This window comes from Salvelinus fontinalis, chromosome 1 (assembly GCF_029448725.1).
Source record: "Salvelinus fontinalis isolate EN_2023a chromosome 1, ASM2944872v1, whole genome shotgun sequence".
NCBI lineage: Eukaryota > Metazoa > Chordata > Actinopteri > Salmoniformes > Salmonidae > Salvelinus > Salvelinus fontinalis.
In genome coordinates, this window is record NC_074665.1 from 42,991,838 (window position 1) to 43,009,415 (window position 17,578).

General features: G+C 40.8%; 2 protein-coding genes across 4 annotated transcripts in view; one reads left to right on the plus strand and one right to left on the minus strand.

The window, feature by feature from the left end:
• The window catches only part of svild (supervillin d), a 116,478-nt gene extending 104,778 nt beyond the window's left edge, over positions 1-11,700 (minus strand). For 2 of the 3 annotated variants that reach the window (XM_055922005.1, XM_055921987.1), the window contains exon 1: positions 11,225-11,700. The gene's annotated coding sequence lies outside the window, so the exon portion shown is untranslated. The remainder of the gene's footprint in view (positions 1-11,224) is intronic. The other variant, XM_055922012.1, reaches the window with a different exon arrangement.
• The window catches only part of LOC129854894 (sperm axonemal maintenance protein CFAP97D1-like), a 79,302-nt gene that overhangs the window by 54,938 nt on the left and 6,786 nt on the right, over positions 1-17,578 (plus strand). The gene's annotated exons all lie outside the window — the stretch shown is intronic.

Here is a 17,578-nt window from a genome sequence, read left to right on the forward strand (position 1 = left end):
GTCTGGCCTACTGTAGAGGACAAAGACATCCAGACAGAGAGGGAGAGAGAGGAAAGGAAGGAAGAAAGAGGCGGATAGTGGGGGGGGGAACATAGCGAGGTGGAATGATTCATCCAGCCTATCCAACTCATGGGATCTCGGGGCATCCACCAGACACCATCTGGACTGCTGGAACTCTAACGAGGGGTCGCCGTTAGGGGGTCTTCTGTACAGGCAGAGGGGGATGGGTTAGTAAATCCCAGAGATACAGTACATCAGATTTTAACCCTTCTGGACAACGCACCAAAATCAGCTAGCCTACTTTCTACTTGATAGCCTACTTTGCAGTTGATGGGTTAGGGCCCAGAGATACAGTAAAACAAACTGAACCTTTATGGGACCAGGCCTGACAGTTGACTTTTATAAAACAAAATGCTACAAAATCAACCACAGCTCAACTACATGCTAAAGGAAGGAATTACCAGATGTGGGATTAACAGGTAATTCCCATTGAAACACAAACAAAACCAGATAGCCTACTTGCTAAATATGAACTATGTAGAAACTGGAAACATACGTAGGCTGATGCAGGAGTTTCTCCTGTAATGTGAGGTTTCCTGAATGGAAATAAAAGGGTCGATCATTTGCATCGCCACCAGAGCTGCGTCAGAGTTTGTGCCCTCTTATGAAAAGTTTATGATGATGATGATTGGCTGGATAATGATCCAAGTATGAATGAGGCCAATTAGATGAAGTGGACATTCTGTCCAGTCGACTACAATGTTTTTTCAAGTGTCATGTATGGACTGCAGTACTTCAGAGAACAATCCAGAGACCCAAACAAGGCTTTTACTATGACTCCATATGCAGTCAGATCCTGGCTCATTAGTCTTAGTGTCGCTCGTTGTATCAGAAATGCTGTCCAGATATATACACTTCAAATCATAGTTGGACTGATTGTCAACATATGCTCAATGTCACTGTGTCATCAATTACTGAATTCACACACTTCGCATATACTAAATCACAGGCCAAATTAGCTTTATCTTCTTTATCTTCTATTATCTTCTTTTTGAGAGAGTGGCCGCTTTACAATGTCCACAAACTACTAACCAGATTTACAAATATGTCTTAGAGGAGATTAGCCTCCTGGCTAACCCAAGCATCCTTCCCCTGGGAGTTCCTATTGCTCATATTGTCACATCCCCTCCACTCACTGTAAATATTTACAGAGTGAAACTGCCTGCCGAGACGGCCATTATGGTTCCCCACCCCCGTTGACTGCTGAGGAAAAAGGATGGGTCGGGGGATTTGTTTAAAAAGGTCGCAGTTAGACCATTTATTATTTTTTTTTTTACATTTTGCAGTCGAACAATATACAATGTATTCCTATGTAATATATCAAGGCATTTAAATTAGGTTTTGGGCTCATTTAAGCCCCTCACAATCCAGGAAATTATCTTTAAATGACCAGTTGCATATGATTACTCAAACATTCTCAAAGTGCCTACTGACTATTGAATATCCAGTGGGCACTTGTTTCTGAACTATCAAATAATGCAGGCATAACCAGGGTTATTGATTGACTGTACTGTATTGAATCGACTATTCTCGGACTGAACAGTCAAGTACAAGTGCCGTTCGGAATAAAAAATGATTCTGATCTTCCTGTGGCCATCCACAACTTTAAACGTATTGCACGTACAATATAGTATGCTTTTATAACATGCAGTGCATTCGGAAAGTTCTCAGACCCCTTGACTTTTACATTTTGTTACAGCATCATTCTAAAATGGATACAATTATTTTTTCCTTCATCAATCTACACACAATACCCCATAATGACAAAGCAAAAACAGGTCTTTAGAAAATATTTGCTAATTTATAACAAATATTTTTTTAAGGAAATATCACTTTTTCTCCTGAGCGCTCAGGACCTCCACCCCCCAGTCTAAGGTTTGCCTTCCAACATGACAACGACCATAAGCACACAGCCAAGACATAGCAGGGGGGGGGCTTCGGGACAAGTCTCAATGTCCTTGAGTGGCCCAGCCAAAGCATGGACTTGAACCCCATCAAACATCTCTAGAGACCTGAAAATAGCTGTGCAGCGACGCGCCCCATTCAACCTGACAGAGCTTGAGAGGATCTGCAGAGAATAATGGGAGAAATTGCACACTCCCACTAAAGTCTAGGGAGTGTGCAATTTGCATTCTGACTGCAGGAATGTCCACCAGAGCTGTTGCCAGGGAATTGAATGTTAATTTCTCTACCACAAGCCGCCTCCAACGCTGTTTCAGATTTAGCAATATGTCCAACGGGCCTCATAACCGCAGACCACGTGTAACCACTCCAGGACCTCCACATTCGGCTTCTTCACCTGCGGGATCGTGACCAAGCTTGTACCATCATACCCAAGAAGAGTCGGGGCTGCAATCACTGCCAAAGGTGCTTCAAAGTACTGAGTAAAGGGTCTGAATCCTTATGTAAATGTGATCTGTTTTTTATTTAATACATTTGCAAACATTTCTGAAAACCTTTTTTAACTTTGTCATTATGGGGTATTGTGTATAGATTGATGAGGTGAGGAAAACAATGTAATCCATTTTAGAATAAGGCTGTATTGTAACAAAATGTGGAAAATGTCAACAGGTCTGAATACTTTCTGAATGCATTGAACAAAAATATAAACGTCACATGTAAAGTGTTAGTCCATGTTTCATGAGCTGAAATAAAAGATTCCAGAATTGTTTCATATGCACAAAATCTTGTGTCTCAAATGTTGTTCACCAATTTGATTACATCCCTGTTAGTGAACATTTTGCCTTGGCCAATATAATCCATCCACCTGACAGGTGTTGCATATCAAGAAGCTGATTAAACAGCATGATCATTACACAGGTGCACCTTGAGCTGGGGACAAAAGGGCACTAATATGTGCCGTTGTCACAACACAACGCCATAGATGTCTCAAGTCTAGGGAGTGTGCAATTTGCATTCTGACTGCAGGAATATCCACCAGAGCTGTTGCCAGAGAATTGAATGTTCATTTATCTACCACAAGCCACCTCCAACACTGTTTCAGAGTATTTGGCAATACGTCCAACGGGCCTCATAACAGCAGACCACGTGTAACCACTCCAGGACCTCCACATTCGGCTTCTTCACCTGCGGGATCGTGACCCAGACAGTTGATGATACTGAGTAGTATATTGGTCGGTAATAAAGCCTGATTTACTGGGCCTGGCTCCTCAGTGGGTGGGCCTAGGTCACAAGTAGATGAGGCCTACATCCTCCCAGGCACACTCATGGCTACGCCCCTGCACAGTTATGTGAAATCCATAGATTAGGGCCTAAGGAATTTATTACAATTAACTGTTCCTTACATGAACTTTAACTCAGTAAAATCTTTGAAATTGTTGCATGTTGCACTTATATTTTTGTTCCGTATAGTTACTAGCTATTCAACCTTGACATCATACTTGCATCAATGTAGGTACACTAATGGCCCTTCAGCCTGATGGCAATGGATCAAAGCCAGCCAATGTTTTTGTCAGGTGTCATTCGGGTTGCACATTTTGGGGAATAGTCAGAGGTGAAAATGTTGTGGAAATATATTTGAATTAATGGAAATACACACAAATTAATATTAATACCATTTAAAATGTAGATCTTTTTGCATTGGATACATTTACCATATCATATGGAGACAGAACAATTTAGTTACAAATTGAACTTGAATAAAATGAGTTGACTTCACATGGGATGATTCCACTGAACACCAAAAGAAAGGGAATATTGAATGATCCCCAAGGATCCATCGCATCTCCCAAAAACGTTTAACATACATCTGTAAAATGATAATCTAGGAAGTAAAGCCTTGGTCGTCTTCCTCTCAGGCTTCCATGTCTTCTCCCTGGACCTCCTCAATGTCCACCTCTTGAACATCAGACTCTGAGGCCTCATCTTCACTGTCATTTCTGCAAGCAGAGTCTGAACATCCTCCAGGATGGCATTGTCTCCCTCAATCCGTGCAATGGCTACTGCTATAGGTTTCAGGAATTTCAGGCTGCTTACCACTCTCTCCCAAAATACATCCAGGAGGATCCTCTTGATGGGGCTGTCCATATCGGCAGACTGTAATATGGCCATTTCTTGGAGAGACTCCTTCCCCTCCAGGAGACTGTCAAACATGATGACAACACCACCCCAACAGGTGTTGCTGGGCAGCTTCAATGTGGTGCTCTTATTCTTCTCACTTTACTTGGTTAGGTAGATTGCTGCTATAACTTGATGACCCGTCACATACCTAACCATTTCCTTGGCCCTCTTGTAAAGTGTATTTATTGTTTGCAGTGCCATGATGTCCTTGAGGAGCAGATTCAATGCATGAGCAGCACAGCCAATGGGTGAGATGTGAGGGTAGGACTCCTCCATGTTAGACCAAGCAGCCTTCATGTTTGCAGCATTGTCTGTCACCAGTGAAAATACCTTCTGTGGTCCAAGGTCATTGATGACTGCCTTCAGCTCATCTGCAATGTAGAGACCAGTGTGTCTGTTGTCCCTTGTGTCTGTGCTCTTGTAGAATACTGGTTGAGATGTGGAGATGTAGTTAATTATTCCTTCGCCACTAACATTCAACCACCCATCAGAGATGATTGCAATACAGTCTGCTTTCTCTATGATTTGCTAGACCTTCACTTGAACTCTGCATCCAGCAAATGAGTAGAACAAGCATGTCTGGTTGGAGGGGTGTATGCTGGGCGAAGAAGATTCTGAAATCTCTTCCAATGCACATTGCCTGTGAGCATCAGAGGTTAACCAGTTGCGTCACGTGCGCGAGCATTGCAAAATAATTTTATTGCGTGCGCCAACGAGCGTCTGCATTGCCAATTGTTAAAATAGAAGTCAGTTCTATTGACGCAGATCGCGCTGCAAGTCCTGCCTCTCCCATCTCCTCATAGCTTTTATAGAAGCAGATAACCAATGAGGAGATGGCATGTGGGTATGTGACTTAAAGACAAGGTCAGTGGCAGTAATGCACCTAATTTATGAAAGTTGCCAATCACAATATAAAGTCCAGAGAAGAAAAAGCCTGTAAGGAGAAGAGATGACTAGAAACGATTCGGTTGACCATTTCATGTGTGGATTAATTGGTGAGTAGAGGACCTTGTGCATTTCAGGTAAAATAACAACTCAATGTTTATATCCCTAGAGAAATTAGCTAGCAACAGCAAGCTAGCTAAATAGGACAAATTAGCTAGCAAGTTACCTAGCTAAATTGACATAAATGTTTAATGCTTTTCGACCTGTCCCCAAATTAATATAATTGGTTTAGAGTTTGTTTTGATATTTTAACCTGTGTGTCGTGATCGCGTTTGTTGTGGGGAGACAAAATATATTTATGCACAATGGCGCACGCGCGCAGCCGGTTTGGGTTCCGTGTAAGGTGTCTGATTCATCATTTTCACCTCGAATAGAAGTAGAGGGACTTTTGTCAGAGGTTGCTTGTTGTGAGCGCTGAGGAAACTTTATGCACTTGGCCAGATGATTCTGCATCTTTGTTGCATTCTTCACATACATCAGATAGTGGCATTTTCCTGTAAAAGATTAACTTTTTTACAATTTTAAGTTTAATTCCACATACAGATAAATACTTAAGCAGTTAGATTAAACAACTCCTTCATAAGATAAATGTTTTAAAATAAAACATGTATGGAAACAGGTGAATTAACACTCATTTAGCAGGCTCAAGCAAGCTAAAACCCACATGGTAGCAAAAACTAACTAGCAGAAAAAAAATTCAAGTTGTAAATGATTTAAAACACACTTTGCTGTAGACTACTATTTACTAGTTGACAAAAAAAATCATGCATGCCATATAAAATATTCACCCCACCCAATATTGTAATCAAAACTTACCAGAAAGCATGTAGTCCTGGTCTCAGGCAGTGTAGTAATGTGGGCTCAATAGCATCTCATTAGTGTGCAAGATCTTCAGAATCAGCTGTACATGTGATGGAAGAGTGCACTGCACATGTGAAGGAAGAATTCACTGTGCATGCAGAGGGTTGCAATTCCATTGAATTGGGGATAATTTAATCAAAATATGCCACAAGACCTAGAATTGCCTTGTGTATGCCACAAAAAAGGTCCACTTATAAGCTAACCTTTTTTATGAATTTAAGCAAAATTCCCCAAATTCCAGGGCTTAACTTCCCATGTAAATGTTCCGACCCTTTGCAACCTTGTGTCATACAATGTGAATGAAGGATATTAGTGGATGAGGTTAGACAGGTTTAATCTCCCAAAGGAGAGGTGTTAACTTCATCTAGTGTCCTCACAAAAACCTATTTTTTTTTTTACATTGTCTGTCAGGGACCGGAATGTTAGCAGTGTCAATAGCAATATGGCTTGAGCAACAAGTCAACCCCTTTGCAAAGTGAGGGCTGTCAACATCAAACAAATTCAATACCCCCTTATCTAAGCGGAGCACTTCAGGTGTACCAAACCAAGCTTTATCCAACATAGGGCTCTCCAGCCACCCTCATCCTCTCTATTCCCCCATTTGTTGAGTGACAGATACGTGTGTACGCAACCCAACCTCACCCAGGACCACAGTCACACGTTCAGCTGAGTGATGGTGACACTTACCACTTAACTGCCAAACAATGCAGTCAATGTCACCTTGTTTGGAGTCTCCATGCCATTTATACGGTCAAAATAAAAGGATGGGTAAAACAGAGAAACAAAGTCTGAGAAAACGAGTGCTGCTCCCTGCTTGGGAAATGCTCCGCTGTTTGAGCTGGAATGTTCTCTCTGGGGCAGCATGTCTTTATGAAATCGTGGCTTTGTATGCGCATGTACTAGGTTTTTTTTTTTTTTTTACCCAAACACAATGTGGTATATCAAGACACCCATCAACATTCTTCTCCCCTTCTTGCTTAACTCCAGCCGATGGTTGGGTATGATATGGCTGGAAGGCTTGTTGTGACATAACTAGTACTGTCAGAGATGTGTCTACTTTACCCATGATAAAAATTTGTCTGCCTCAAATACCATTACATCCACAGTGTAGCTACAAAACGACCAACAGTCAGAGTAAAAATAAGAATTGTAATAGCAGTGTGATCAAGGTAGTTTAGTAATAGAACAATTTGCAGATAATGTGCACCACGTCATTGCTCCCCCTCTCGCTCGTCTGTGTGTGATTCTTACTAGCGGTCATTCAAACGGCGAGGGGCTGAATCTCACTGGCTAGAACTCAAATGTCTAGGGGGCTGGCCTATGTGGGGAGATGTAGGTAAAATGCCACAGCACAGCTTCCATAAAACAGTTGCTTTCAAACTTGGGATTTTGTGGCTAATTGAGATGAGAGTAATTCAGCATGTATGAACTACACACAGGCACATCCAGCCCAAAGCGATGCATACCTTTAACTACAGCATCATGATGACATAACACACAAGTGCTTGACAGCAATTTACTGCACAAAACCAGCCTAACTCCTGCACACACATTGTGCACAGTACTCTCTCACACACACACACACACACTACACTTACTTGTACCTTGTTTCACACAGTTTGCATGGAGCTGCTATATGGACAGATAATGCCTTGATTCCAAAATAATATTTTGCCAACTAAGCTCATGCCTCATTCCATTTGGAACTCAAACTTTCACTCCTATGGCAAAATGGTTGCCTTATGTTACATCTTACTACTACAGTATGAAACAACTTGGCCTACAGCACATTCTTGTTCCGTTTTATCTTTAGCTTCTTTAACTTTGATTTCACAGGTGTGTTTAAGAACAATTTCCCCTGCTTGCTCGTTCGCAGTCATTGTTTGCAGAGATTTTGTCTCTGCCTTGCTTTGAGGAGAACTCAGGCTCTCCAAGACTCCTAAGTATACGCTCTGTCAACCAAAACACTTAGGGTAGTTTTCTGGGCACACCGCCAAGGCCAATACAGTGGGTGGAACAAGAATAGAGGTAGCTTTTATGACGTCGAGCTCATTCAGTGTATGGGCTCCATTCAACAGTGCGGTGCGTGAATGACATTCACATTCAATGGAGCACTGGTCTAGCAGCTGTTAAGAAGAGTTGGCACTTGACAGTATTGATACAAAACGCAGAATACATGGAATAGTGGCGTGAGAAGTTAAGACCAATTGGCCACATACTAGTGATGTGTTATTCAGTTGGAAAATTCTGTTGATTGCAGTCACAGATACTTACACAATATTGTGAAATATTACTTACTCAATGCATTGAGTATCTGATAGATTGACTGTTCTGGGTGTAGAAAACACTGAACTGTTCTGGGTGTAGAAAACACTTAACTAGATCTACATCTCCACAGTAGGCTACCTGATATAGTCTTACTAGCATGGGAACTAAACAAAGAAGGAAGCCACAAGGACTCACAAATCTCCAGACTATGTAAATATGTTATAACATTAAGCACAGGCGAAGCACAGCCAAGGGGGATGGGAAGGGGGGGGGGGGGGCATGTTAGCATATGAACACTTCAAAAGCAAAAGGGAAGAATGTTTAGAATTGCATGAAATTAGTTTTAAACAATGAAACAAGTGTCAGTCTTTATCCATGGTATATATATAGGGACAACTCAGTCTTCATATTTTGTGTGTTCTTGTTCTAAATATGCATGTGTGCATCATTATAATACAACTCAACTTTCATCTTCTGTGTCTTCATAATATTTGCCTTGAAATACCTCCATTAGTGATCGTGGCGACTTATCCTTCCACTTATACTGTGTTTTCAAAATATATAACAAAATATAACCCTCAAGAAAAGGCATAAGTCATGTCAAACTGGATGTGTCACCGCAACCTTAAAGGTCCTAAATGAAGTCACGATTGCCCTTGATTGTAAGCAATGTTGTGCTGCTATTTGTATTGACTTGGCCAAAGCTTTTGATACGGTAGACCAGGTATTCCAAAACTGGGGAAGTGGTACGCAAATAAAAATGTGAAGGACATTTTATTAATTCACATTTTCAAACAGTACATTTATAATTTCCAACGTGGCTATACATTTGGGTGAGGTTTTTTTTTGGGGGGGGGGGGCGCTGAGTAGCCTTGGTTTAATTGTATTTTTGGCGGTGAAACATCTAGTGTCCGGCGAAAAAACAACACAATGTCAAATACAGGTAGCCTAGTCAAATAATTAACATCCAATCACATTAACCATTAATCTCTCGTGGGAAACCTTCACCCTTGCGCAGACATTAAGAAACGAAACATGACCATTTGAAAAATAAGTCAAGGGAGTTTGAGCCAGAATAAAGATGACTGTCGAGTAGTAAGACATGTATAAAAGCAACAGATAACATTAATAAGAAGGGGCTAGAAACATCTTATATAGTGAGCTACCAAGTAGCTAGTACAGGCAAGTCCCATACTATTGTGGAGGCCTTCATTCTTCCTGCAGCCGTGGATATGGCTGGGACAATGCTGCGGGAGAAGGCCAAAAACTATACAGACAATGACTTCATCAAACAACACTGTTTCACAACGCATCAGTGACACGGCAGGAGATGTTTTGAAACAATTACTGCTTTGCATACAAGCCAGTGAATTATATGCATTACAGCTGGATGAGTCAACAGACGTGGCGGGCCTGGCACAGCTCCTGGTATATTCCCGTTACATTTAAGGGGGGGGGGGTCAAGGAAGACATCCTCTTCTGAAAACCAGGACAACATGAGAGGATATTTTTAAAGTACTGGACCGCTTTGTGACATCAAATGGACTTTGATGGTCAAGTTGAGTTGGTATCTGTACTGATGGCGCAAAAGCCATGACAGGGAGACATAGTGGAGTGGTAATGCGCGTGCAAGCAGTTGCTCCCGACGTCACTTGGGTACACTGCAGCATCCACCGAGAGGCTCTTGCTGCCAAGGGAATGCCTGACAGCTTGAAAGATGTTTGGGACACTACAGCAAAAATTGGTTAAAGCAAGGCCCCTGAACTCTCGTGTATTTTCTGCATTATGCAATACAGGCAGCGACCATGTAACGCTTTAAAAACATACAGAAGTGTGCTGGTTAACAAGGGGCAAAGTATTGACATGTTTCTTTAAATTGAAAGACGAGCTTAAAGTTTTTACTGACCATAATTTTCATTTGTCTGACTACTTGCATGATGACGAGTTCCTCACACAATCTTTTTTCTCACCCGAATGATCTGAATCTAGGATTACAGGGACTCTCCGCAACTATATTCAATGTCAGGGACAAAATTGAGGCTATGATTAAGAAATTGTAGCTCTTCTCTGTCTGCATTAACAAGGACAACACACAGGTCTTTCCATTATTGTATGATTTTTTTTGTGTGCAAATAAATTCAAGCTTATGGACAATGTCAAATGTGATATAGCGAAGCACCTGGGTGAGCTGAGTGCTCAATTACCCAGGTATTTTCCCGAAACTGACAACACTGTTTGTACCATGTTTTGTGCTTGTACCATGTTGTTGTCATGTTGTGTTTTCATGTGTTGCTGCCATGCTGTTGTTGTCTTAGTTCTCTCATCATGATGTGTGTTTTGTCCTATATTTTTAATCCTAGCCCCCATCCTCACAGTAGGCCTTTTGCCTTCTGGTAGGCCGTCATTGTAAATAAGAATTTGTTCTTAACTGACTTGCCTAGTTAAGTAAAGGTTAATTAAATGTTTTTTTTCGAAACTGTAGAATTGTAGGAAATTCATTATAAAATGTTACTACAAAAAAAATAGGTTGAGGAGCCCTGGACCCATTACTGTTCATCCCTCCCACCATCTACACCACAATTTTGCCCTTAACATCAATCTGAGTGAGCAGTTGATCTTTGAGCGTAACACAAAATACACACACCCACCTATATATATACAGATCAGCTAAGTAGGCTACAGCACTAGGCCTACCTCCCTGAAAAATCTATGCAGAATACTTGTCTTTCAGGCAATTGAATGACATCTTTCAATATCACAGAACAGTTACTAGAACATAACTGGCAACATTAAGAAACACTAAATTACCGTGCAGTGTTTGTAGTCATGTAATTTGGTGACGTGTTTTTGATTGGAAAATGGCAAATGTAATTATAGAAAAATGGTTTACAATGAAGGAAAATGACTAACTCAATGAATGTACGGCGTGAAATGTGTTATATATTCATTCATGAAACCCGCGCGTAACTTCAAAACAGATACATTGCTACATAATATCTAGCCTACATACCTGTTTTTCAATTGGAGAACAGCCAACGGAAGGATTGGCTATCGTCAACAAACCACATTCCCCTTCTGCTGCAGTTTGTTGAACGAGTTACCAAACGGCCAGGTGGGTTGTCTTTCGAATTTAATTCACGAAAGGAAGCTTGCAAGCTTGCGAAGCAAAATTTCAGGATTTAAACTTCCAAGTCCACTGAAACTGTAGCTAGAGCGAATGAAAATGCAATGCAAATGCCGTTTTGTCCAACAGCGGGAGGCAACAGGCTTCAACTGTTGTTAACTAAATCCTACGACGATATCCTACATATAGGATAGTGGCTTTCCCACAGTAACTTGCAAGTGTTGATGAGAAACTCCAAATACACAACCAGATCGGGTGCTAAAAGCCTACCCAGTGCCCTACGATTTTGAAGTGCTGTGTGTATTTTACTTTCCAATAGCTTCAAAACTTGAAAGCCCGCCCACTCCTGCTGTTCGCGTATAAGCCACTACATATTCTACTTCTTCTTCTATGGTATATTGGCGATCGCACAATTCTAGGTGCATCCTGCCACCTACTGTGCGGGGTGGAAACAGGATTCCCCAAAATTGAATAAAATAGACAAAAAAACCTACCAAAGGAATAAATAAATAAACGAACCTGGGAGGGAACCTCCACTACCATATATTCACTAGCATCACTTGTTTTCTCAATTATTTTAATCGCCTCCGCATAAGAGATTCAATTGATCGCTCTAACTTTCGCCACCTCAATGCCCTTCACCCTGACAGCTCACTCCAGGAACTCAGGATCATGATTCCCACCACAATTGCAATACTGGCGTCCTTCTACAAACCGTTCTTCAATATACTCTGTCCGTCTGCACACACTTGAAACTTGGCTAAATCCTTTACAATTCTTAAACTGCAATGGTTTGGGGACGAACGCTCTTACAGCGTATCTTACATAACCAAGCTTTACATGCGTAGGTATTTGCTCTTTGTCAAAAAACAACAGGACTGACAGACGTTCTTATTTTTCTCCACTCACCCAACAGGTCAGATGCATGGCACTAACTACACCAGGAATTTTCTTCAGGTATTCAACCTGAACATCCGTCGTCACTCCTGAGATGACTCCTTTGGCGGGTGCTCTACTCCCAAGTTCAAAACACAAAACTTCTGTTGTTTGGATTCTTTTGAGGCTCACTGCAATCTTCCTTTGTTCTTCAGAAATACAATGAATCTGAATAAGACCACTCCTGGTCACTCTGAGAGACTCCACTTTTCCCAGTGCATACTTCACCATTTTCAACACCTCAAACGGGTTTCCCACATATGCATCCTTACTCAACAAACGCATCCCAACAAAAGAGATTCATTATCATTCATACACGCATCCTCCACTCCAATTTTAACCAATTTCCTTTTTGTTCCAGTTTTCGCTACTACTGTTGTCCATACAGAACATTCGTCTTCACCAACTTTGCTCGGCGCGCTGCTTGATTCGAACTCAGCATCCACTTCTGCCATAGAAATTCTCTATGATGCAACTTCAAGTTGCATCAGTTGAAAGAGGCCAATCAAGTCAGAATATTGCGTCAAAGAGTGCTTGCTAGCCTATCAAGTATGCTTATGTGATTTTGTGTAACATGATGCACCAGTCCTGTCTTTTTTCAAGCTGTATACTCTCTCTCTATCTCTCTCCTCTCTCAAACACACGTGCACACACACACACACACACACACACACACACACACACACACACACACACACACACACACACACACACACACACACACACACACACACACACACACACACACACACACACACACACACACACACACACACACACACAGACATACCAACAGTATGCAATAGATTGAGTTTTATAGAAGCCATAAAACCTACTACTAGTATGTATGCATACCATTTCATTTAAACAGCACCTTCTGCTGTTATTTGTATGATAGTACGAAACAGATACTGTGTGGGCGTCATGTTTTGGCTGATAAATGTACTAAAATGGAAATAAAATAGAAATCTTGACTTTCAAATGGTACCACATAGATGGTTGGAAGTTCACACATCAAAGAATGTTGTCTTGAATGGGAATATCTGTTGTTTTAAATTATACTGTCAATCCTCCATAGGAAGCCTATTGAAATCATAGAAATAGCCTATATATAATAGAATAGACATGACCATTTAAATTGACATTGGATGGTGGGTGGGCAGGTGGCCATCTTAGAGGTAGTAATTAGAAGTAAAAAATTTGATAACATTTTAATTTCAATGGTGTACCAGCTAAATTGCCGTGTTCTGAATGGATATGTCCATTCTATTAATCCTATTTCTATGATTGAAATGACATCCACCCTGTATTCAAGAGCATGTTGTGTCTCTAACGATTGCAGGCACAACACAAAAACATCAGATTATGTAAAGTAGGCTCTAAACTACAACATATGCTAGTATAAAACATATCTGAGTTTACAGTTTTTAGATACAGTGGCAAGAAAAAGTATGTGAACCCTTTGGAATTACCTGGATTTCTGCATAAATTGGTCATAGAATTTGATATGATCTTCATCTAAGTCACAACAATAGACAAACATAGTGTGCTTAAACTAATAACACACAAATTATTGTATTTTTATTGTCTATAATGAATACATCATTTAAACATTCACAGTGTAGGTTGGAAAAGTATGTGAACCCCTAGGCTAATAATGATTTCTCCATAAGCTAATTGAATTCAGAGTCAGCTAACCTGGAGTCCAATCAATGAAACGAGATTGGAGATGTTGGTTAGAGCTGCCTTGCCATAAAAAACACTCACAAAATGTGAGTTTTCTATTCACAAGAAGCATTGCCTGATGTGAACCATGCCTCGAACGAAAGAGATCTCAGAAGACCTAAGATTAAGAATTGTTGACTTGCAGAAAGCTGGAAAGGGTTACAAAAGTATCTCTAAAAGCCTTGATGTTCATCAGTCCACATTAAGACAAATTGTCTATAAATGGAGAAAGTTCAGCACATCCTGCAAAGATTCCTACAAGAACACAGTGCAGAATGCTCAATGAGGTTAAGAAGAATCCAAAAGTGTCATCTACAGACTTACAGAAATCTCTGGAACATGCTATCTTCTCTGTTGACAAGTCTACGATACGTAAAACAATAAACTAAGTATGGTGTTCATGGAAGGACACCACAGAAGCAGCCACTGCTGTCCAAAAAATTGCTGCACGTCTGAAGTTTGCAAAAGTGCACCTGGATGTTCCACAGCGCTACTGGCAAAATATTCTGAGGACAGATGAAACTACAGTTGAGTTGTTTGGAGAAAAAGGCACAGCACACCAACATCAAAACCCCGTCCCAACTGTAAAGTATGGTGGAGGGAGCATCATGGTTTGGGGCTGCTTTGCTGCCTTAGGGCCTGAACAGCTTGCTATCATCAACAGAAAAATGAATTCCCAAGTTTATCAAGACATTTTGCAGGAGAATGTTAGGCTATGTGTCCGTCAATTGAAGCTCAACAGAAGTTGGGTGATGCAACAGGACAACGACCCAAAACACAGAAGTAAATCAACAACAGAATGGCTTCAACAGAAGAAAATACGCCTTCTGGAGTGGCCCAGTCAGAGTCCTGACCTCAACCCGATTGAGATGCTGTGGCATGACCTCAAGAGAGCAGTTCACACCAGACATCCCAAGAATTATCCTGAACTGAAACAGTTTTGTAAAGAAAAATGGTCCAAAATTCCTCCTGACCGTTGTGCAGGTATGATCCGCAACGGCAGAAAATGTTTGGTTGAGGTTATTGCTGCCAAAGAAGGGTCAACCAGTTATTAAATACAAGGGTTCACATACTTTTCCCACCCTGCACTGTGAATGTTTACTCAGTGTGTTCAATAAAGACATGAAAACGTATAATTGTTCGTGTGTTATTAGTTTAAAGCAGACTGTTTGTCTAATGTTGTCAGGGGAGGAACCAGAGGGGTACCTGGGATTGCGCTGGACATCCCTGATATCTGTTTGGCCACTCCGGGTGCCACGCCAAAATTGAATTCGCTACTGGCAGTTTGATGCTGATTGACATCTCATTTCACCTCTTGTTGAAATAAGCATTTATTTTGACATTCGGCAGCACATTTATCAAAATTGAGGACGAGGACGGGAGAACATTAACGTTGGTTGAGAGATACAGAAGAATAAGAATAAGAAGAACATGCAGAAGAAAAAGATAGAATATTTTCACAGCTCCACAAGCTCTTTTCGCGATTGGCGAAAGCATCATATTTGAAGTAAATTTTAAGGTTTAGCATCGGTTTAGGTTTCCTGAACAACTTTTACGGAAGTTGAGTCGCTGTGTAAGTTAACGTTAGACCTTTGGCTCCGTTAACAAACAGTTCATCAGATAAGAGAGATAGGCTAAATTGGGAACCAAACATTATGTTTACCTCTGCGCTAGTAATACACGCATATAATTTGCAGTGTCGTAAGTTACAGTATACGAATGTTTAGCTAATGTGGGCTAACTTGTAGGCTACAGCTGTCAGTATTCAGCCATTTGAAATCCATTAACGTTAACTCAGTTAGATTTTCATACTTGAACTCAAAACGAACAATTGTTATTATCAATCTGTTAATGTTACTCAAAATATTACCACAATTTGCAGCCTGTTTGCTATCGTAAAGGTGTAAGAAATTATAGCTAGCTAAGTTACTTACTGCAGAGTAGGGCTAGCCATCATCTAACGAGTAACTTAGGCTGGTAGTTGATTTTAAGGTACAGTTATGATAATGGGGATTTGTAGTTAAGATTGAGATTGGACTATAATGTAGGTAATTGGATCCTTAGATGTAACCATGTCCTGTCTTATTTTTGCATAGGGTATATTAAACATGAAAAGAAAGGGAGGGATATCAGACTTATTTTTAAAGAACCACAAACAGGCAGATCAGGTGCAAACAGACCCCATCCCTTGCATCACCACTGGACCCCAGAGCAGCTCCTTACCTGAGGCTAGTCAGAGTCAGTGTGGTCAGACTTCACAAGGACCAAGTCTACCACCACCAGATCAGAGCATCTACCAGTTAAGAATTTACGTTTAGCTTCAGCTTGTAATAGATTATTTTGTCAGATTAAGCCTCACTTTAAAATGTTGGTTGTTGATTCATGTGTGTTCTTGTTTTGATGGCTGTGGCATTTTTATTGTGATTATGCACTAATGGTTCTTGTGTTATTTTAATGTAATAGATGTATCAAGGGATGACACAGAGACCTCTGGCTTTGAGCAAGATAGTGAGCCAGATCTGCCAGGAGATGTCATCGAGCCCCTCCCAAATGCATCAAGCACCCAAAAGGACATGTGTAGAGATATGACAAATCATTTAAGGTGTATTTAAGACATTTCAAGATCCAGAGAAGAGGGTCCTGTACAGCCGGGTTTGAAAACATTTCCCAGGACTTTCAACAGCTCCTGGTAGGAGGATAATTCATGGCTTGAATATTCTGTAAATCAAGATTCAACTTATTGTTTCACCTGTAGGCATTTTTCTCTGTCCAGTACACCTGAATCTACCTTCACGTCACAGTCAGGTTTTTGTACCTGGAAAAAAGTGCTGTTTAAAGATTCTGGGTTTAAGCTCCATTCGAAGGCAGAGCATCATATCAATGCTACGTATGCTTGGAATCAGCATAAAAGTGCTATTGACAGCAACTCATCAATGTTAGATGTCATAAATGAGGACCGGAAAAAGAAAGTGGAGAAAGACTGTACTTACATTAAAACAATTGCAGGTGTGCTCCTATTAAATGCCATGCAAAATATAGAGCAGAGAGGTCCTCGAGAGTCTGATGACTCTCACAACAAGGGTAATATTTTGACAATCTTAGAAGAAATAGCAAAGCATGACCCCCTCATCGAGAAAAGTATGCATGCATGTGGCAATGCTAAGTACACAAGCCACCAAATCCAGAACAATGTTCTTGAGGGCTTAGCTGAGATGGTACAAAGGGAAATCATAAGAGAAGTAAAAGAAAGTGACGTTTTTAGTGTAGTTGCAGATGAAACCAAATATTTAAAGAAAAAATAACAAATGTCTTTAGTTGTGAGCTACTGCCGTAATCTGAGGGAGAGGCTTCCAGCAGTTCTGGGAGTGCTACAGGATATCACACTTAAAAATAGTGGTGATAGATCAGTGGAGGCAAGGGGCCTTCTTTCTCGGATAGATTTACATTTCATAGGACTTTTGGTTGTCTTTTGTAAAGTGCTTGGTGATGCCAAATGTCTTTCTGACATACTCCAATAAAGCTCTCTTGACCTAGCAAGAGCTGTGGATCTAGTAGGTGCCCTTACAGACACATCACATG